General features: G+C 37.3%; 1 non-coding gene across 1 annotated transcript; it reads left to right on the forward strand.

Moving 5' to 3' along the window:
• The first annotated feature begins 1,081 nt into the window (after positions 1-1,081).
• On the forward strand, positions 1,082-1,188 carry LOC123456813. Its single transcript, XR_006634691.1, has one exon. It is a non-coding gene; the product is annotated as a U6 spliceosomal RNA (small nuclear RNA).
• The last annotated feature ends 17,470 nt before the right edge of the window (positions 1,189-18,658 follow it).

An 18,658-nucleotide genomic window follows, 5' to 3' on the forward strand; every position in this document is an offset into this window, starting at 1 on the left:
CTTGAACACCTAATCCTCTTGCCTCTGCCTCTTCAGCAATATCCTCCCAGCATGCCCCAGAATTAATTTTTAAAAGATCTAGTTATGTATATTCATACCTAATATTTTGGACAAACTGTGGTGTCAGTCTAGATAGGCTAAGTTATTTCGTGATAACCTTCTTAACAATTCTATGGCTGGAAAAACTGTTTTGTTTCTTGCTCACTCTATAACTGCATTGTAGGTGAGAGAGCCTCCTTCATTTTCTGACACTGCCCTCTCAGTATGTGCTCTCATAAATACACTGGCGGGGAAAGAGAATAAAATGAAGTTCTTACTGGCTTTTAAGTGCTCCTGCCTTGTAGTGAAATATTCATGCTCACATTTCATTGCTCAGAACTAGTCATATTGGCATATTTAACCTCAAAGGTGTGGGTAGAGTCAAGTACTACTATTTACCTCAAAGGAGCAGAGAGACAGATTATCTTCTCCCTCATAGCTCAATGATGAAATAGCCATTAAAATCTGCATATTTCATAAGTGTTTGTGTTACCTATGGTAAAATTGTTTTCCAGGAGGATTATAGCATTTTATATCTAAACCATTAGTAAGTAATTTCCTCTTGAATTCAGCAATTCTAAAATGGTGTTGACAATTTTATGAGCAAAAAAGACATTTATATTTTTTTTAATTGATGTTTCTTTAATTATAGCAGAATGACCATTTCTTATGTTCACATGGTCTAGTTTATCTTGATTTATTTAAAGGAAGGCATGAAAGTATGACTTTCAGCATGATGCCAGAGTATTTTACATCAGACGTAACTACAATAGTAAAGTACATTTAAAAAATCCTCTTGTGGGCTGGAGAGATGGCTTAGCGGTTAAGCGCTTGCCTGTGAAGCCTAAGGACCCCGGTTCGAGGCTCGGTTCCCCAGGTCCCACGTTAGCCAGATGCACAAGGGGGCGCAGGCGTCTGGAGTTCGTTTTGCAGAGGCTGGAAGCCTGGCGCGCCCATTCTCTCTCTCTCCCTCTATCTGTCTTTCTCTCTGTGTCTGTCGCTCTCCAATAAATAAATAAATAAAATTTAAAAAAATCCTCTTGTGCTCGCTTTGGCAGCACATATACTAAAATTGGAATGATACAGAGAAGATTAGCATGGCCCCTGTGCAAGGATGACAAGCAAATTTTTGAAGCTTTCCATCTTTTAAAAAAAAATCCACTTGCTGTGGGTATGGTATTTGCCTGTCATTATTATTTTTTATTTAAATTAAGGATACAACTGACTTTGTGAATACAGTTTTTTTTTATTAAGTTTTTCAAAGTAGGGTCTTACTCTAGCTCAGGCTGACTTGGCATTCACTATGTAGTCTCAGGTTGGCTTCAAACTCATGGCAGTCCTCCTACCTCTGCCTCCCGAGTACTGGGATTAAAGGCATGCACCATCATGCCTGGATTTACATTTACTTTTGGAATACAGCTCTCTCAAAGAAGGTATGGTACTGTATGAGGTTAATGAAGTAGGTTCTCTCTTTGGACCCAGATTTTGAATATAACAGGTCTTTAATGATTTCATATGGAAGTTTCATCTCGCTTACTATACTAGGAACATAATCCTAATTTGCCTTTTTCTTTTGATTTCCCCATGTGTATAGCCTGGTGTTTGGTGTGCAAGTAGGATCTTAGTATGCATGTACAATAAGCTCCCTTCATTTAATTTTATGATAGTTAAAAGGCAATCCACATTCAGTAGAAACCGTACTCTGGATCCCACTCCCTGGCATTTTTCCAGACTAGTATTTTATCAGGTATTCTCTTTGTAATGGTGAGGAGAAATGCCAAGCTGGAACTCCCAGCTAGTCACAGACAATGAATAAAATCTCCCATTCTAAATAGCATAGTTTTTGCCACAATTATTACAAATAAGGAATAGAATACATGAGATACTCAGAATTTTATTTTCAAATAAGCTTTACTTAAAATGATTTTTTTCTCTCAGGTATAGGCTAATGTAAATGTTCTGAGTGCACTTAAGTTAGTTCAGGCTAAGCTTCAATGTTTGGCAAGTTTGAAGTACTAAATACACTTTATGATGACATCTGTATCATAAAAGTATATGAATGTAGTCTTTAATCTCTCCCTCTCCTTCCTTATTTCTCTCTCCTCTCTCTTCTCTTACCCTCTCCCTTCCTCCCTTTCTCACTCTCAGTATTGGCAAATTTTCTTTTATGAACATGATGAAAATTTTTGTTGATTATTTGAATGGATTTGGAGATGTCTTTAAATACATACAGCATGCTTCCTGGTGTGTCTTTGAGGCTATTTCCAGATGTGATTGGCATGTGGATCAATGAATTAAATGAGGAAAACTTGTACTGAAGGTGGACAGCATGATAGCATAGGTTGTTCAACTGGAAAAAGTAAAAGTAGAAGAAGGGGAGAGCTCACATACACATAGTCTCCTTGAGAGGTTTGACTTTTGTTGCTACCATGACCCATAGACATCAGACTGTGGTTTCTTCAGCTTTTGAATGTTAATTTGCACACTCTAGTGGACTCCTAGACCTTCAGAATCACACTGGAGCTATATCATTTGTCTCCTTTCTTCTGAGGCCTTTAGCTTCTACCACTGAACACTTATTGGTTTCTTGTCTTCTAGCTTACAGGGAGTCGTTGTGGAACTACTAATCTTCTAATTATATAAATCATCCAATAACTCTCATCATATAGTTATATATAGCTTCTATTGGTTCTTTTCCACTGAAAAGACCTGAATGATGCAGTGAGTCACAGACCAGAGTTGTTTTTTTTTTTTTTCAGTTTGAAATGCAACAGCAAAACTACATACTCACATTTTCATGGATAGAATATTTGTTCGTAGTGTGATATTATCATACTTACTACTTACTTCTTTCCTATGTAGTTGAAGAATTTCATGTTAACACTTTAAGCAAATACTTCACAGCTTTTTTGGCATAGCTACATTGCCAGCTTCATTACTCTTTCATTTGGGGGGAGGGCACTCTTGAGTGAAATAAGGGTCATTTGACCAAAATACCAGAACAGTGATACTATGACAGTCACCCTGATTAATAAGTAATGGGCATGTAGCATATATATATATATGAAAATAGCACTCCAAGTAATGATTCACATACTAAGTGTGGAAGAGTGGGACAGCATAAGAGTTTATTACACTAATCAGAACAGTGTACAATTTAAGACTTAAGATTGCTCTTTAGTGGAATTAATGGTCAACATTTGCAAACCTGAATTAATTATAGGTAACTGAAATCATAGAAAGCAAATCAATATATGCAGATACAACTTTATTATATTTTATGAATATTTTATTTTATATAAGAAGTTTAGGTTTAGGTATTATTTTGCAATGCACATTTTTGCTAAGAGAATCTTTAAATAATTGATATCATCATTATGGGCAAGACCAAAGAAAAAGGTATGTTGCTCTCTCTCTCTCTCTCTCTCTCTCTCTGTGTGTGTGTGTGTGTGTGTAAATGTTGAGCCATGTTGACATGCCCTCTCTAAGCACAGATAGAGAATGAACATTTTTACGTCAAAATTTTTATATATTTGATAAGAACTTTGGAAACTAAAGATCTTTCACCTCGATTCTGCTCTGTTTTTGGATTGATTATGGTATCTGGCTCTAGCCTTAGAGTTTGAAGCTGTCCTTAGGAGCCAAAGTGATCTCTATCACTTTGGCCTGATGTTTGGTACATCCCAAGGTTGAAAGGAATTCAAATATGTTCATGGCCTAAATAATAAGTGTCACAGGAATCTTTTCCCCTGGGGAGAAATGAACACACAGCTTCACCCCAAGTAGGGCTCAGTTGACATACCAAGCTATGATTGCACCAATACCAGTTTGGTGAGCAAGTGAGTTTATTGGGGTGATTTATAGAACATGGAGAGGGGTTATTTGTAAGAACGTGGATCCTGAAAAGCAATCATGTTGGTGAGGCTCCCTGTGACAAGATTTCTCCTCAGATGCTTCTTACAGCTGAGGGCTTACTTTCACAACATTTGGGCCCTAGAGCAGCTGCACCACCAAGGAGTCTCATCCCACTCTGAATGACATCTTCCCTGTGACTGCTTCCAGATCTCCTGGCCCCTGTCCAGGATTATGCAGACTACAGATCAGCACTTCAATGGGGCTCACTAGGTCATGATTACTGTTGCCAATGCTACTCCCTCAGCCTGGGGGTGAGCACAACATCCCAAAGCAGCACTTCAGTGGGGCTCACTATGTTGGGATTACTTCGGCACATGCTACCTCAATCTCAGGGTGAGGGCTTACTTATATGGTATGGAGATCCCTAAAGCAGCACTTCAGTGGGACTTACTATGTTGGGATTACTCCCTTGGATACTCCTCTCTCAGTTTTGGGGTGAGGGCTTACTTACAGAGCATGGAAACTCCAGAGACACCACTTAGCTTGAACTCATTGTTCCTTGACCTTTTGCTCTTTATATACTTTACCTACCCTTGAGGTGATGAGAACTCACGCATTCTTGTGTACAGCTGGCACAGGGAGTGCCCGAGACCTCAGGTGGGAGCATGATCACCCTTCTCATGCCTTCTCACATGAGATACCCCAGCTGCTTTTGATAAAGTTGGCAAAGCTGTTTATGACTTTCAATGTAGAGGAATTTTGCTGTATAACAATCAGATAGTGAGATGTTATGTCAACATACTGATGAGCTTTAACATAGACTAAAGTGTGCTCAGGTAAGGAGATTTGCTGGGAATTTCCTTTCATTTGTAGATATGTTCCACTCTTAACCAAAACTCATGAGAAATAGAGGCTGGGCATCAAGATAGGGACTAAAGATTGCTCTGTTGTGAATTATTAATTTAGCAGAAACAATTCCTAAATGGTTTTAGCTAAATAATACCATATTAGGTGCCAATTTAAATGTATACCTAATCAGAGGAATCACACTGTGGTAGAGAACAATACAAATTCATGTATGAAATTTCCAATTATAAAAGTTAGGTGAATAAATAAAACACCAGGATATCCACTTTAGGGAAAATTAGTTAAATATTCATCTGCCTGAAGGCAGAGCACTGCCAAATAACGTATGGAAGTACTGCTAGTGGTGACGGTTGAGATCCTGTGGTTTTCCGTATTCCAGCTCCAACCTAAGCTTAGGTCTGTGTTATTCTCATTTTGGCTTACTCACTTGTAGAAGTTGAGGATAAATCTAAGGGGAAGCTATGAATTAGTATTTGTCAATTAGTGTTTATAATTTATTAGCTTTTAATAAACACCTAGTAATTTTGTGGACATAAAAATGGAAGCTACTGGGCTGGAGAGATGGCATAGCGGTTAAGCGCTTGCCTGTGAAGCCTATGGACCCCGGTTCGAGGCTCGGTTCCCCAGGTCCCACGTTAGCCAGATGCACAAGGGGGCGCTCGCGTCTGGAGTTCGTTTGCAGTGGCTGGAAGCCCTGGCGCGCCCATTCTCTCTCTCACTCTCTATCTGCCTCTTTCTCTCTCTGTCACTCTCAAATAATCAAATAAATAAATAAATAAATCTTTAAAAAAATGGAAGCTACTGTTGCTATCCTGAAGGACATTTCTGATTTATTTGAAGTTAAAAAGTGAGATATTACACTTAAGACAATTAACGTGTATCCAGGTAATTTTTCGTTATCTCTCAATTTTAATGGCAGTTTTCAGGAAGATTTTATCCATATCAGATAAAGTAAACAAATTGTGCATGAAGTAGGCTTGAAGAAAATCCTTGTGGCTCAGAAGGATTTACGTAAGCTGTTATCATAGGCCAGACACGCACAAGTAGGCAAGCTAGATATAAGTAGAAGTGCCAAAGATCCATTCCTGACATGAACACTGGCTTGTTTTGCTTGCTCACTATGAACTTCCATTTCTTGGTCATCTTTACTGCCTTCTATTGTAAACTTGTTTTCTGAAGAAAATAGTCAAAATCTGTAATATCCTTCCACTAAAGGAAAAGCTGGACAATCACTGAAAAAATTGTTGTTACCAACACTGACTGAGTGAGGATTGGATTCTGTATGCTCACATCGCTTTTTTATATTTAAAAGCATCAGATCCAAATGTTCTGTTTCTGGCCTCATGGTGATAAAATCTGGCCAATTACTTGTTATCTAGGATTATTGTGTATGTTGTAGTATTATGTGTGCAGAATAGGTCTACTGTTACCACAAAATGCCTTTGTCTTGAGGACTCTGTTGTGTTTCTTTTTTAAAAGTTTATTTATATACTTATTTAAGATTGAAAGAGAGGAAAAGGTAGATACAGAGAAAAAGGGCATACCAGGGCCTCTAGTCACTGCAAACAAACTCCAGACACATACATCACTTTTTGCATCTGGCTTACGTGGGTACTGGGGAATTGAACCTGGGTCCTTAGGCTTCACAAGCAAGTGCCTTAACCACTAAGCAATCTCTCCAGCCCAAGGACTCTGTTTTTAATGTGACAACATTCTTTGCTTTTAATATGCCTCTTAATTTAGAAATGTGTTACTTTATGAAGCATTTCATTCCTACCCAAATGTTGCATGCTATAAATAAATAAACAAACAAACAAAGAAACAGTGGCAGATTATATACAACACGTTGCACAATGCTATCAATCAAATAGAGTCACAAGGTATTTTGGAGTGACACAAGCCGCCTAGAAGATTTACACATTCAATATGTGCAACTCTATACAATGAGCCTGTTCTCTTTCTCTTTCTCTTTCTCTCTTTCTCACACACCCCTTTCTTTTTCATCTTTTCATTCAAATTCCTTTTAAATAATAACATTTGAATTTTTTACTGTTGATAGAAAACTGATATGCAATCTGTATACATAATTTCATTAGGTATTAAATGAACTCAGCGCATAGTTTATAAGCAAAAATTTTTGCTGGTACTTTCTTTCAGTACAAGCTTCTGAAGAAATAATATTTTAATGAACTTCTCAGATGCAGCTTGGCTACAACAAATGCAGGTATTGTTTCTAAGAAAGTTCTTCATTTGTGAGATGACACTAAACTAAAATTCACACTATCTTAGGTACTTATGCTTGCTTTCAGCATGTCTACTTTGGTTTTAAATGCTTTTTTGTAAGCATTACTTGGGCTTTGTGTATAATCCTTTCAGAATCTACTACCCTTGATGTCACAGAAGCTGTTGTATTGCTTTGCTATGTTCTGATTTCCATGAAAATAGCACAATATATATGGATGTGATACTTTAATGAATGCACTTCCTGATATGGGTGACCTTTGTGGCAACTCTTTAAAGATAAATACTAATGTCAAGTAGTGGAATAATATTACAAGCTCCGAATGCATGATGCTACTTGAGAAAATGTATACTTGCATTTGTAAAGTTTTACTATTCTTAACAAAAATATGCTCAGGTTTCAAAACAATCTCCATTCATGATGGTGAACTATTACAACATTGGGATCAGTATACTTAACAGTGATCTCAACAACATATGTGTAGATTAGTACCCCCCAAAATTAAATGACAGCATGAATTCCTTTAATAATTGAGGATCCTCTTCATCATATTCATTCAAATTTATTTAGATTATGTGTCCTTTGTACAAAAATGCTTCCAAATATGTGTTATTATATGTAGGACACTGAATAATCTACCTCCAAGATTTTCCTTTCTACTAACAATCATTCCTAAAATTCTCACAGAGGTAATAATGTATTTACATTATGGAATGCCAGTGTTAATAGCAGTTACATCAGTTGTCATATTGTCATTCAAATGCTTATCAACCAGAGTTAACTGTTATTAGTTTAGATGTAATTCTTGTAGGAAATATGTGCTAGGACATACAGTTTTGGGAGTGAAAGAGAAATATAAAGAATGGATTGTTTATAGCAGACAAACTCAAATGAATCACTCTTAGGGTGAGATGAGGGGTTGAAGTGGAGCATGCTGGGACAATAGTCCCAAAGATACCAAAAGGTAAAGGGAGCAATGTCAAAGATCATTTCCCACTTATTCTATTTTTTATGCAATTTCTGAGTAAGCATGGCAGTCAAAATTTGTAGTAATTCTTTCCAAACTCTTTGTAGATTTTGGAACCTAGATTATGCTTAAAAAATTGTTACCAAAACAAAAATCATATATATCTTGATTAAATATTATATAGGAATTTCCTCAGAATAGGAGATATTTAAAAATATGAGGGCCTGTAGAAAGCATCTAGCCCTATGGTTTTTTGTTTTTGTTGTTCATCACCCTGTGTTTCTGTAAAAATTTACCTTGGAATCACTGTAAGGAGATAGCTATAGATCCTCTGCTTATAGTTCAGGTAGAGAAGGTATACTTTAATATTTTTTTTTTGTCTCTTTTGTGTTTGAATAAGTTACTATTACTTTTTTAAAACAAGTCACTCAAAAAAAATTAAATGATCTTTAAATGATGGATCTAATCTCATTCTTTTACTATACAGAAGTCTTTGAGGTAAATTCAGACTTGCCTAATACAGAACACTAAAGAAAAACCATTATTACTTAAATTGGAATGTTAATATACTGTTCAAGCTTTATAACACTTTCATAAACTTCTAATCTTTATAACCCATATATGCCAACAAGGAGGGTCCCTGTGGAGGGGGGAGGACAGAGAAGAGGCTAGCAATGGTACCAACTTGACTATATTAACTGACTACAAAAAAAAATAAAAAATAAAAAAGGTGACATATAACACATTTTAAAGATTGAAATATGTAAGTAGATGAATAGATTAATGGGGGTATAAAGACCCAAGTGAGGTCAGGGGAAGAGATTGAGTAAGGAAATGTGGAGGGAGGGCTAATAAAAATATAAGAGGAAAAGCCATGTGTGGTGGTGCATGCCTTTAATTCCAGCACTTGGTAGGCAGAGGTAGGAGGATTGCTGTGAGTTCAAGGCCACCCTGAGACTACCTAGTAAGTTCCAGGTCAGCCTGACCTACAGTGAGACCCTACCTCAAAAACAACAACAACAACAAAATCTAAGAGGATATAAATAAATCATATGGAAATCTAATTTATTAGACAATGGAATACTCAGGAGCCATAGATTGTTGCTAGAAAATTTCAGTGTCAGGGATGGGATACCTTCCACTGAGTTGTTGGTCAGGGAGGTCCCTTATGCCCCCAAAACATTATAGGCCATTGCCGAGACCCTTGGTTTCCCACCAGGAATAGGTGGTAAGACCCTATTGCTGAAGACTTCACATACCTGGGCTGCTAGGCCCCTGAGAAGTCCTGCTGGAACTGAGCTGATAACCTCCTCCATGTAGACCAGCTGACAGAAAGCTGGAAGAAGCTATTCTACATGCAGTTCAATGTGTGTGAGAGAAATAACCAGTGAAGATACTCAACAGTGGACCCTACAAGGCTTACTTTTTGCCAGCCAGGCCAAATGAGCCAACGGGTGCCATAGTGGCACGTCTGTCATAATGGAAACCAACTGCCCTCTAATTGGACTAGAGGCCTACTCCATGGGAGGGACTACATCCCTGATACTGAAAACTTAAACCAGGGGTAGTCATGAGCCCTAGGGTTGTAACATCTGCTGCTGTCTGGATAAATGTATATACTATGCTCACCAAACTTCCCAGTAAGCACTTGTCTTAATGTTCATACCCATATATTAAAACTACTCTCACTTTTGGTAGAGAACCTTCCCTTTTCAGATCACAGTGACCTTGGGATGACTCAGAAGGCATCACAGAGTTGGAAAAGGTGATAGCGGTGCTCAGCACTGCAATATCTCTATTTCACATTCCAAGGCCCAGCGTCCATTGCAGAAGAGGTAGCAGAAAGAATATAAGAGCCAAAGGAAGGGTAGGACTCCTTACAATGTGCTCCCCCAGACACAAAATGGCCTGGATATCCATGACCTCACAGTGCGTGACACTACCTACACAAGACTATCATCAAAGGAAGAAAAGATTATGACATCAAAATAAAAGGGAGACTGATTGAGAGTAGGAGGGGAAATGATGGAGAATGCAGTTTCAAAGGGGAAAGTGGGGGGAGGGAGAACATTATCATGGGATATTGTGTACAATCATGGAAGTTGTTAATTAAAAAATTAATTTAAAAAGATTGAAATAAGTATTGTCCAGTGAAAATAAAATAACAAGAAGAGAAAATTAAAATACAGGCTATATTTATGTCAAATAATAAAAAACCTATGGGCTGGAGAGATGGCTTAGTGGTTAAGCGCTTGCCTATGAAGCCTAAGGACCCCAGTTTGAGGCTCAGTTCCCCAGGACCCACGTTAGCCAGATGCACAAGGGGGCGCACGCATCTGGAGTACATTTGCAGTGGCTGGAGGCCCTGGCGCGCCCGTTCTCAATCTCTCTCTCTGTCTCTTTCTCTCTCTCTCTGTCAATCTCAAATAAATTAATAAAAAATGAACAAAAAAATTAAAAAAAAAACCTATATGTATACTAAAATTAGTTACACGGTTCAGATGAAAGCTTATTTCAATTAATTCTAAATTTATTGAATTTGAGTTTGTAAGTGTCGGGAGCCATAGAGCAAAAGCCTCTCCATTTTGCCTGGGCCTGCTCATAAACTGACTCATTACTCAGAAAGCTGCTCCATCCAGCTTTCTGTTAGGTACTCCTGGAACCGGTCAGCAGACTGCTTACAGAATCTTATCTTTTGCAAAAGGCCAGTTTATGGTCAGGATGTGAAGCCTGGTGCAGTCAGGATGTTAAGCCAGTTAGGCAAGATTAGATGAACACCTAATTACATCCCCTCTAGGTTTCCTGACAACTACTTGCCCTGGCCATGTCCCCTTCCCCTTACAACTCCTTGCCCTGACCACGTCCCCTTCCCCCTACAACCCTATATAAACCTACATGTAAGAATAAACTCTCGAGGTCGTGACAAACATCTAGCATGGTCTCCTTCTTGTGTCTGTTTGCCTACTTTCATTCAGGTTGATTTTCACCTCGCTTCTTTGTTCGACTCCCCACTGGCAGGGGCATGTAAGAACTACTGAGTGTAGACTTCTGAATTATTTTATTTTAATGAATCCTTAAACGTTTACAGAGCAAGACATCATTTGAACAATATTCTCAGAATTTTAAGAGAATGTTTGATACAGCATATTTTCTAAAGTCAGCCATAGTCATGTCCTCACTGTACCTCATGAGTGCCAAACACATTGTGATTCTCTCCTGGTTTTATTCTCTAAGACTCATTACCCTCATCTATGCCTTTTGAATCTTACCCACTTTTCCAGATTCTACTAATGTTTCAAACCTTTAAGATTTCTCTGACCATTCCAACCCACTTTTGCTTTATTTCCTTTTCGTAGCTGTCATTTCTGTCTTGGCAATTTGGAAAATTCTAACTTGTCTTCTGTTTTATTATTATTATTATTATTATTATTATTATTATTTATTTTTGCTTGGCCTATTTTTTTCTGACCATAGATAAATGCTGCTATCATAGGATGAATTTTTGAAATAAAAGCTTAAATACTCTTTTGCTGGTGTCTCTCCCCAAAGATACCTTGTTTATAGTATGTGGTAAGTCAGTCGTTATTGAGTTTCTGTCACCGCCACTTTCTTCAATCTTAAGGTAGTCATTTCTACTTTAGCACATATTCCATATAAAATTGGCCAAGGAATTGTACCTTTTAAGTCCTTGAATTCCTACTAATCCTTCATGGGTTTGGATGTAATAGTACATAATCATATAGATAATATTCTTTGATTGAGTAGGAACTTATGCAGGAGCACAGAATTAATTTTGAAATGTCTAGCTTCTGTCCAAAATGCTTCTCAGTTTATTGTGAATTAATTATGCTTCCATGTTTACAGCAATGAAGTCAGGAGTGCTATAATAAACTATTAAAATGTTATTCTAAAGAAAGTAGTTTGTAAAAGTAGTTGCATCATCTATCTCTGGAAATATTTTGAACTCAATTTGACCAGAAAATTACCGAAATAATCAAATGTGACATTTTATTTTAAGAATAAATACTTATTATTACTAGATATTCATGTTAAACCAAAAGGAATTATTCTTCTTCCCTTAAGGTCCTGATTTTGGGCTAAACATTTGAGTTTATTCCTGAGAGATCTGTGGATATGTATACAGGATTTACATTTGAGAACTGGAAATCTACTACACGTTTCTATTGTTTTGAAATTAAAAATTAAACTCAGGGATTCTGTTTATTTTTATTTATTTACTTGAGGGTGACAGACAGAGAAAGAGGAAGAGGGAGGGAGGGAGAGAGAGAGAGGAGAGAGAGAGAAAGAAAAAAGAAAGAAAGAAAGGAAGAAAGGAAGGAAGGAAGAAAGAAAGAAAGAAGGAACGAACGAAAGAAAGAAAGAAAGAAAGAAAGGGCACATCAGGGTCTCCAGCAACTGAAAATGAACTCTAGATGCATGTGCCACTTTGGCATTTGGCTTTCATGGGTACTAGGGAATTGAGCCTCAAAAATGAAATTAATACTTATATTCTACTGTGAAGTAGTTTAAGGGTTCAGAAGTTAGCTGCATTAAATCAAGGTATATTGGGGTAGAAAAAAGGAGTATTTTGTACTTACATTAAAAAATATACTGAGTATGATTGGAATGCTTAAATTGCAAATCCTAGTACAGAAGCAATGTTATAATTTTAATGACCATCCAATGTCATAGACTTCAAAGATTTCAAAAAAGTTCAGTACTTGGAATGATCATTAAACTATAGTTTGAAAAATATATTTCCAGGGCTGGAGAGATGGCTTAGTGGTTAAGCACTTGCCTGTGAAGCCTAAGGACCCCGGTTCGAGGCTCGGCTCCCCAGGTCCCACGTTAGCCAGATGCACAAGGGGGCGCACGCGTCTGGAGTTCGTTTGCAGTGGCTGGAGGCCCTGGCGCGCCCATTCTCTCTCTCTCCCTCTATCTGTCTTTCTCTCTGTGTCTGTTGCTCTCAAATAAATAAATTAAATAAATTAATTAAAAATATATATATATATTTCCATGCATAAAATAAAGCTCCTTTTATCTTGGCATCTTAGGAAGGGTTAAATGAGCTCTGTATCTTTTAGAATTATGCAATCACACAGTAGTCTATACTTGTCAATGCAAACAAAAAGAACCCTGTATGCTTGAAATTAGACCACCCTTTTCTTGATTTATTGGCATCTTTTAGTTAGAGTTGATCGAAACTCTTGATGTTCCTTGACTACTCAGAGTAACAATGCCACTCTATGAAATTTGAAAACTTTATGTTTAGGATACAAATCATTATACCCTGACACTGTGTATTTCTGCATAGAAACCTGTTTCTTTTGAACTTGCACATATATGTGCACCTACCAAATGACATTCTAAATTATTTTCATTGAGAATATTAGGAATGATCTATTTAGTTACTCTTAAACCTTGTTCAGTCTTTTTTTGTATTGAGTACATTACTTGAAAGATCAATATAATTTCTAACATAATTCTAACTTCTCTAATGTTTTCTATTAATATGGCTCTCACCCAACTTCATGCTAGCATGTATATCACTGAACATAACTGGAAGAAAACATGGAATCATGTTGCATAGTCTCCTTTTAAGTTCAAGGTGATTGATACTAAATGAATTCAATAAACTTATTTCCCAACCTACAACTCAGATGACAGATTTATTCCATAAAGTATAAACAACTGACTATAAACTGTTCTTTCAATGACTGTCCTTTCTACTATATATAAAATCCCAACTTCCTTTGCTCCAAATATTCCTCCCTCTGTTCTATATCATTTCCCCATTATATTGGTTATTTCTCATAAGAAATAATATACTGTTGTTTTTTTTTATATTTTTTGGTGTTTTTATTTATTTATTTGAGAGCAACAGACAGAGAGAGAGAATGGGCGTGCCCGGGCTTCCAGCCACTGCAAATGAACTCCAGAAGCGTGCGCCCCCTTGTGCATCTGGCTAACGTGGGACCTGGGGAACCGAGCCTCGAACCGGGGTCCTTAGGCTTCACAGGCAAGCGCTTAACCACTAAGCCATCTCTCCAGCCCAAATAATATAGTGTTGTTTTATATCCTTTTAAAATATTTTTTTGGTTTGTGGGAGAACCTGGGAGGCTTAGCTATAAAACATTTTCCTAGCTTATATGGGGTCCTAAGTTTGATCCTTATTATTACAATAGACATTGCTCTCTTCAGCTCCTTCCCTCCCATTGTTCCCCAGTAGAAAAGTCTACAAATATAGAGAGGATGACAGATTTATAAAATCATTATTTTGTGAGCCCAATATAATCATTTGAGACAAAGAGACCAATTGTTTTCAGAAACAGTTGGTTAAAGGCTGTTAAAGGCTTATGTTAGTAAACTTTTACTCCAAATAACATAACAATTTATCTAACATATAACTTAAATTTTGCAAAGAGGAAAATATATCTTTATATAGGAGAAATTTGGTACTCACTATCTTAATGAGATGAGCTCTCAGTATTACTGATAATGGAATAATTTGGAATATTGTCGCTTCATCTTTATATGTGGGAAAATAAATCACACAACACACATCTGAAATACTCATTCCCCAATATACTGAATCTAAATTTAATCAGTTTTTCAGATCTTAATGTTATTATAAGTACAGGGTAGAGAGTAAAGATTTTTAAATGACACAAGGGAAAATATCAAACAAGTCCAGAATGTGGTATAATCTATAGAAAAATAGACCAATATTCTGTAAAATATTATATCATAAAAGGATAGAACAACTAAAAAGATACATGGAAACAGAAATAAAATGCAGTGTTGAATCTTTATTGCATATAAACTAGTCAAAATAACAGTTGTAAAATATATTTTTGTAAAGTGGATGACAAAATTCATTGCATTAACTGTTAATGAAATCCTAAGAAAATTTTCTTCTCCAAACTTTTATTGGCTTTGGAAATGGGAAATGCTTAATAGGGAGTTTTAAGTCATAGTTGGTATTACCTAGACAATTGGGAACGCCCTGGTGGTATTTTGTTTCCAATATTTATTTTATTAGAATAAACATTCTTGTTTCTAAAATGGTCAATGTTCTCAAATGAAGAGCAGAAAACTGGAACTTTTAAAATTTACCTTAAACTTCCTCCCATGTGTTGTATCTTCCTTTTATGACTCTTGAAAACAGGGTTTATTGAGCTTCTGCTGTAAGTTGGGCAGTGTTTTCTGGTAGGCTATGGCACTGAAGGAACAGGCCAAGCATTTGACTCTTGAAGGGTAAATTTTAAGAAAGAAGACAAAAACTCAAGAAATAGAAAATATGATAGATGATGATAAATATATAGAAAATTAAAGCATAAATGTGTAATAAGAAATGCTAGAGGATATCATTTGCATTTTTTTCTTTTTTTGCAGTATAATTCAGATGTTCAGGTAGGCCTTTGCCAAGAAGTTTCAACTTAGGCAATGATGGGGAGTTATCTGGGAGAACATGTTTTAGGCAGAAGTACCCGAATATGGCAAGGAGAATTTGTTATTGAACCGAATAAACAAGAGAAAAAAGAATAGTTAAGAAATGGATTCTAAAAAAGTAAGAGGTAACATGAACATATAGGATTTTATAGATGTTTTAAGGATTTTCATTCTTACTCTTATTGAGAGGAAAATGCTAGCTAAGTGGTATTGATTTCAGTTTTCATGAGTGCATTATGGTTGCTGAAACAAAAAATATGGTAAAGTTATAAGTGGTGGGACTTTTTAGGATGCTATTGAACTAATTAAAGGGAGAAGTAATAATGGCTTGCCTTCTTCAAGGCAATTGTCAATTAACGATGGGGAACAACACAACTTTCTTGTGTGCTTGTCTTTTTTTGTTTTTTAACTTTCATCACTTTAGTCTGGGAGAATATTCACTGTATCCTAAGACCTTGTGGTTTGAAATCTGAGGTGGAAGTCATTTTCTGAAAGGAAGAGAATCTGAAACAGCATGGCTAGGGAAATTTCACTGGACTCTAACAATGCTCAGTTAGGTTTCTTTTATTGTTGACCAGAATGCTGTAGCCCTTGTAAGTACTTCTTGCTTTCCTTGTAAACATGGGTCATTAGTCACATTAGTCATTGTGACTAACTTAGTGTATGTAAAACCATCTTTCCTTCAGAACCTCCTAAAATATTAGTATCCCAGGATGTCATGGTTGTCTATAAAAGGATGGAGCATTCTAAGGAAATGCTCAATAAGGAATAACCAACTCTGAATAATAAGTTAGAATATATTTGCTATTTTTATTTTATAGCATCATTTTAATTTTATACCCTTGTTTTAAAAATCATTTTTAAATTAGGATATTTTAACATATTGCTTATTAGTCATGTCCCCAGAAGGTTATACACTTATGCTCCCTCTCCTCCAACTCTGTTCAACTGAGGGCCCTTTTTTTTTTTTTTTCAAAGGTAGGGTTTCACTCTGGCCCAGGCTGACCTGGAATTCACTAGGTAATTTCAGGGTGTCCTTGAACTCACGGAGATACTCCTACCTCTGCCTCCTGAGTGCTGGTATTAAAGACATGTGCTTCCATGCCCAGCTTTGAGGGCTCTTTTCAATAGGGCTATGGGTAGTCACTATGGGGTCATGATTGCACCAGTCAGTCTATGTAGGAGGGACAATAGCTCAAGATAGTCCTTCACCTTGTGGTTCTTACAATCTTTCTTCTGCCTCTTCCACAATGTTCCCTGAGCCTTGGCAGGTGTGTTATAACTCTACTTTAATTTTGAACTCTTACTCAATGTTCCCTGAACATTGCAGTTTTCCTCCTAGATTTCTTCTTTAGTGTGATTTAATTAAGATTGGTTTTTTTCCATTTATTTTTCTTTGTGAAATTGTTTATATTTGATATAAAACCATGGCTGGTTTATTTTGGAATTTATGTATTCATCATAACCAACATTGAATATTTTCAATTAATTAATTATTATTTTTTTTTTGCAGGTAGGGTCTCAGTCTAGCTCAGTATGACCTGGAATTCACTATGTCGTCTCAGGGTGGCCTCGAACTCATGGTAATTCTCCTAACTCTGTCTCCCGAGTGCTGGGATTAAAGGCATGCACCACCATGCCTGGCTTTTTATTTTTTGAAAATTTCATACTTGTGTTGACTTTGTGTTGGTTTTCCTTCTTTCCTGATGATATCTTCTAGTTTTTCATTTATGAGTGTCTATTTGTCATGGATACTTCCATTTCACTTGTATGAAGATATCTTTAATGCCCCAGCCAGTGGGGGAGCAACAGAGACCCGAGGGGAAGTAAACCTGAATGGGAAAGGCAAACAGACACAAGAAGGAGACCAAGGTAGGTGTTTGTCAAGGTCTCGAAATTTTACTTTTACACATAGGTTTATATGGAGTTGTAGGGGGAAGGAGTCATATTCAGGCCAGAGATCACAGGGTTACTGGCTAAATGCAATTTCTTTGTTTCTTCATTAGTTACTGGCAGCACAGGGAGTGGAGTATTCACCCAAGCATAATGTTTTCTTCATTCCTGGTAATAGATCATTAGGTGAGGAAATAGAAACTTAACTCGCAACATGGCAGTTTCTGTCAACATGGCCGAGGTTAGGCTCATAGCTCCCAACTTCTTTTATACAAAAAGAGGGGGAGACCCCGCTAAGCAGCGGTGGGTGTTAACCAACTGGGGGAGCAGGGACCTGACTCCTCCTGTGGACTGTCATTTTTTGTCCCACAATTTTGGCCCTTGGTACCATTTGGGGAGGGAAGGCACAGCCTATGTAAATAACAGTTGTGGTACTAACCTCCATGCAAGTCACATTTTTCTCTCAGAGAATTCAGAAGTGGTCCAAAAGGGACTTTCCCTTGCAGTGCTTTGCCTTGCACCCACGTTGGTGCCCATATCATACTCATTTTATTGTGAGGCGATATGCATAGGTCTGAATGCTATGCAGCTCTTAAGGGAGGGGAAGCCTTTTGGCCATAAGACAGATAGACTGCAGTGATAGCAGAGGTGTAGAAGACAGTAGCATAGTAAATGAGTACAGAATGTAAGATCAAGGGAGAGTGACAGCTGCAGGTGGTAGGTCTTCAGTGGCAACGCCTTGATCCACCAGCTCCAATCTGTGATAATGAACCTGCAAAGGCTGTGTCTTAATGGCTTCAATCTGTTGATGTACAAAAGACATGATTCTATTTATAATAACAGGTCCAATTGTGAGTAAGAGGATTAAGATAAGTAGAGGTCCTAGTACCAATGGCAACCAGGAGAGGAAGGGGGAATTGGCCCAAAATTGAGAGGAGGAGAGACCAAATCGAGAATGCAACTCTCAACTAAGTTTATGCCAATTGTTTTTATGTTTTCCTCAATGATTCTGGATTCATTGACATAGAAGGCACACTCCTCTTGGAGAGCCATACATGTTCTTTCTTTTTGTGCCGTAAGGAGGTCAAAAGCGCATCAGTTTTGTAGGGTATCCTTGGCCAGGGAGGTGATCTGTCTCTGGAGGGATTCAAGACTACTAGTGGTGGAATCAATCATCTGTTGTAGCTTTTCAGAAAATTCGCTAGCAGAATACAAGGAGTGCCTCAATGCTCCACCTGTGACCGCTGCAGAAATAATTGATGTGGTCAGGCTTACACCTACCACTAGTGGAAGAAAGGCTACTCTCTTATGAGCGGTGTGGAAGAGCCATGCAAATTCATCAG

This window comes from Jaculus jaculus, chromosome X (genome assembly GCF_020740685.1).
Source record: "Jaculus jaculus isolate mJacJac1 chromosome X, mJacJac1.mat.Y.cur, whole genome shotgun sequence".
Taxonomy (NCBI): Eukaryota; Metazoa; Chordata; class Mammalia; order Rodentia; family Dipodidae; genus Jaculus; species Jaculus jaculus.